The 5,134-nt window shown below is 34.0% G+C and overlaps 1 non-coding gene across 1 annotated transcript; it reads left to right on the top strand.

The window, feature by feature from the left end:
• Window positions 1-4,503: 4,503 nt before the first annotated feature.
• On the top strand, window positions 4,504-4,612 carry LOC127901581 (small nucleolar RNA R71). Its single transcript, XR_008053825.1, has one exon. It is a non-coding gene; the product is annotated as a small nucleolar RNA R71 (small nucleolar RNA).
• The last annotated feature ends 522 nt before the right edge of the window (window positions 4,613-5,134 follow it).

Below are 5,134 nucleotides of genomic sequence, written 5' to 3' on the forward strand. Positions count from 1 at the left end.
AAAATTCTTTTATCATGAAATGCTTTTGTTCTTGCCTTAATAATTCTTGAATTTTCATATGCATCATTCCTTAATTCCTCAAGTTCATTCAATTGCAATTTTCGCACATTACCAGCATCAACCAAATTTGAATTAAAAGCTTTAATAGCCCAAAGTGATTTATGTTCAAGTTCAACAGGTAAATGACAAGGTTTACCATAAATTAACCGATAGGGTGACATTCCTAATGATGTTTTAAATGCAGTGCGGTAAGCCCAAAGTGCATCATTAAGTCTAAGAGACCAATCTTTTCGGTTTGGGTTAACCGTTTTTTCCAAAATTCGTTTTATCTCCCTATTTGCTAATTCAACTTGACCATTTGTTTGAGGATGATAAGGGGTAGCAATTTTATGTGTAATTCCATATTTCTTCATTAAAGACTCAAATGACTTATTACAAAAATGCTTACCTCCATCACTGATAATGGCTCGAGGGATTCCAAATCGACTTAAAATGTTTTCTCTTAAAAATTTAATCACAGTTTTACTGTCATTATTTCGACAAGAAATTGCTTCAATCCATTTTGAGACATAATCAACTGCAACTAATATATACACAAATCCAAAAGATGATGGAAATGGACCCATGAAATCAATTCCCCAACAGTCAAATATTTCAATTTCAAGTATGGGATTTAAGGGCATCATGTTTCTTTTTGTAATTGATCCCAATTTTTGACATTTTTCACAACTTTTGCAAAATTCATATGTGTCTTTAAACATGGTAGGCCAATAAAATCCACACTGCAAAATTTTAGCAGTAGTTTTTCTTGAAGAAAAGTGACCACCACATGCTTCAGAATGACAAAAATTAATGACACTACTTACCTCATTATCAGGAATACATCGCCGAAAAATTTGATCTGGGCAATATTTGAACAAATAAGGATCATCCCAATAAAATTTCTTTACTTCAACAAAAAATTTCTTCTTCTCTTGAGCATTCCATTGCAAAGGCATTTTACCTGTAACAAGAAAATTAACAATATTAGCATACCATGGCATTGAAGTAACAGAAAATAAAAATTCATCAGGGAAAGAATCATTTATGGGTGTTATATCATTGCAGAATTCGGATGTGAGTCTTGATAGATGATCAGCAACAACATTTTCAGCACCCTTTTTATCTTTGATGGTAAGGTCAAATTCTTGTAGTAACAAAATCCAACGAATTAGTCTCGGTTTGGCATCCTGTTTACTCATCAAATATCTCACAGCAGCATGGTCAGTAAACACAACAGATTTAGAGCCAAGCAAATATGAACGGAATTTGTTTAATGCAAATACCACAGCAAGTAATTCTTTTTCAGTTGTAGAATAATTCATTTGAGCACTATCCAAAGTCTTGCTCGCATAATAAATCACAAAAGGCTTACCATCCCTTCTTTGTCCTAAAACAGCACCAACAGCAAAATCACTTGCATCACACATTAATTCAAATGGCAAAGACCAATCAGGAGATTGCATAATAGGTGCAGATGTTAAAAGACAAATTATTTTTTCAAAAGATTTTTGGCAATCATCATTCCATTCAAACGGTGCATCTTTTAATAAGAGGTTACAAAGTGGTTTAGATATGGCACTAAAGTTTTTTATAAACCTCCTATAAAATCCTGCATGTCCTAAAAAGGATCGCACATCTCTAACTGTTTTTGGTTGTGGCAATTTAGATATGACTTCGATTTTTGCTTTGTCAACTTCAATTCCTTTAATAGAAACAACATGACCCAAAACAATTCCAGAAGTAACCATGTAGTGACATTTTTCCCAATTCAACACGAGTTCTTTTTCAACACATCTTTTTAAAACTTTCTCCAAATTATCAAGGCAATCATCAAAAGAATTCCCAAACACAGTCAAATCATCCATAAAGACCTCTAAACAATGTTCAACCATATCACAAAAAATGCTTAACATACATCTTTGAAATGTTGCAGGAGCATTACAAAGCCCGAATGGCATTCTTTTAAATGCAAATGTTCCAAAAGGACATGTGAATGTGGTCTTTTCTTGGTCCTCAAGTGCTATAGGAATTTGATAATAACCTGAATATCCATCTAAAAAACAATAGTAGGGATGTCCTGCTACTCTTTCTAAGATTTGGTCAAGGAATGGTAATGGAAAATGATCTTTTCTAGTGGCTTCATTTAATTTTCTATAATCAATGCACATGCGCCAACTAGATGTAATTCGTGTTGGAATTAATTCACCTTTTTCATTTTTAACAACAGTGATTCCAGATTTTTTAGGCACTACTTGTGTAGGACTTACCCACTTACTATCAGAAATAGGGTAGATAATTCCCACATCAAGTAATTTAAGGACTTCTGTTTTGACTACCTCTTTCATGTGTGGGTTTAATCTTCTTTGAGGTTGTTGACATATTTTAGCATTTTCTTCCAAATTAATTCTATGTGTGCAGATTAAGGGATTAATGCCTTTAATGTCATTTAAAGTCCATCCTATTGCATTTTTATGCTTTTTAAGAACAATTAGTAACTTACCTTCTTGGTCGCTTGTTAAAGTAGAAGAAATCACAACAGGATAAGTTTGTTCTTCTCCAAGAAAAGCATATTTCAATCCTTCAGGCAAAGGTTTCAATTCCATTTTAGGTGCTTCTTGTTGTTCTGTCTTTTCAATACTTCCAAGCTCCTCAAATTTTGGCTCGTCATCATAATTTTGCGAAGTCTGCATAGAATCAAGCAACGAATTTATATTAGAAATATCAAGTTTAAGTTGCTTATTTGACTCAATTGAATTAACTAAACAAACATTAGAAAGTTCAGAAAAATCCCCTTTTTGAATATTTTCCTCGATACAAGATTCAAACAATTCCTTTTGTTCATCAGTATCATCTTCATTCTCATTTTCTTCATTAGGTTGCCTGCACATGTTGAAAACATTCAATTCCAAAGTCATATTCCCAAAGGATAAATTCATTAAACCATTCCTACAATTAATCAAAGCATTAGCAGTTGCTAAAAATGGTCGACCTAAAATTACAGGAATTGGTTTGTAATTATTCACAACAGGTTCAGTTTCCAAGACAATAAAATCCACAGGATAAATAAATTTATCAACTTGTACTAAAACATCTTCCACTATTCCTTTTGGTACTTTAACTGATCTATCGGCAAGCAAAAGTGTAGTTGAAGTTGATTTTAACTCACCAAGATTAAGTTGAAGATAAACTGAATATGGAAGCAAATTAACACTAGCACCAAGATCTAGTAAAGCATGCTCAATTCTGTGGTTACCAATAATACAAGAAATGGTAGGACAACCAGGATCTTTATATTTCAACTTATTATTAGTAGACAGAATTGTACTTACCTGTTCGGCCATGAAAGCACTCTTTCTTACCTTCAATTTCCTCTTAACAGTGCACAAGTCCTTTAAAAATTTGGCATATGAAGGAACCTGCTTGATTGCATCTAATAGAGGAATGTTAACTTTCACTTGCTTAAAGATTTCATAAATTTCAGAAGAGTGGTTTGATTTCTTTGGTTTATTCAATGCATGCGGAAATGGTGGTTCAGGTGGAACACTAGTTATTTCTTCACTAGGTGTAAGTTCATTTAGTCCTTCCTTACCCTTTGAATTTTCATCATTTTCATAAGGTTCAGGCATAGGTCTATCAACAACCTTACCACTACGAAGAGTTATAACTGACTTGACTTGGTCTGTGGGTGGATTTTGTTGAATTTTAGGATTTGGTTGTGGTTGGGCTGGAAATTTTCCTTTTTCTTGAATGGTGAGTGCAGAAGCAATTTTAGCAAGAGTATCTTTCAAATCAGAAAAAGTTTGTGCATTTTGATTGTTAATAACATCTTGCTTTCTGATGAATGAATGCATTGTGTCCTCCAGATTTTTCCAAGGTGGTGGAACATATGGTGCATAAGGCTGAGGATTTTGAAAATTTTGTGGAGGTGGTGCTTGTGAAGATTGTGCATTATTATTATTCCTCCAACTGAAATTCGGATGATTTTTCCAACCAGGATTATAAGTCTGTGAATATGGGTTTGGTTTATTGAAAGTGTTAATAACATTAGCTTGATCATTTAGACATTCTTTAAGTGCAGGCAAAGTGGGACACTCTTGAGTGAAATGATCATTCGAATTACATATGTTACATGCAATTTCTTGAACAGATTTTACTTGATCACTCTTTTTATGCTCCAAAGCTTCAACTTTCCTAACTAGGGATGCAAATTTTGCTTGTAAATCATGATCTTCCCTAAGGTTATGGATTCCTCCACTAGATGGAGATGATTGTTGCTTATTTGTCAATTCAAAAGTTCCAACAGTATCCCAATGTTGTGCATTTTCAGCTAATTGGTCAAGGTAATCTAGTGCATCTTCAGGATTTTTATCCCTAAATTCACCATTACACATCATTTCAACAACCTGTCTACTTTGGGGTATTAAGCCTTCGTAGAAATAAGTGACCAATCGCCAAGTTTCAAAACCATGATGTGGGCATATGTTAAGCAACTCTTTAAACCTATCCCAACATTGGTATAATGTTTCTCCATTTTTTTGAGTGAAAGAAGTGATTTGCCTTTTAAAAGAATTTGTTCTATGAGGTGGAAAGAATTTTTTCAAAAACTGTTCTTGCATGTTATTCCAAGTTCTTACTGATCCAGATCTAAGGTTTTGTAGCCAAGTTTTAGCTTTATCTTTTAATGAAAAAGGAAAAAGCTTTAATCTAATTATGTTCATGCTACAATTTTGGTCCGTGTATGTATTACAAACTTCCTCAAAATCTCTTAGATGCAAGTACGGATTCTCAGATTCTAAACCATGAAATGTTGGTAAAAGTTGGATAATACCTGGTTTAAAATTGAATCGAGATGCTTCTGGAGGAAATACTATACACGACGGTGCTCCGGTTCTGGTTGGATTCATGTAGTCTCTCAGAGTCCTTGGTTGATTCTGATCATGCCCATGTTGAGATTGGTTGTCTCCCTGATCAATTTGAGGATTAGGTTCGCCCAAAACGTTTTCGCCTTGATTCTCATCCATGATTGGTGGTGGAGATTGAGATCTACGAATTAACCTGCCACTTGAAGATCGAGACCAATGTCTCATGCAAG

The sequence above is a fragment of the Citrus sinensis genome, chromosome 3 (genome assembly GCF_022201045.2).
Source record: "Citrus sinensis cultivar Valencia sweet orange chromosome 3, DVS_A1.0, whole genome shotgun sequence".
Taxonomy (NCBI): Eukaryota; Viridiplantae; Streptophyta; class Magnoliopsida; order Sapindales; family Rutaceae; genus Citrus; species Citrus sinensis.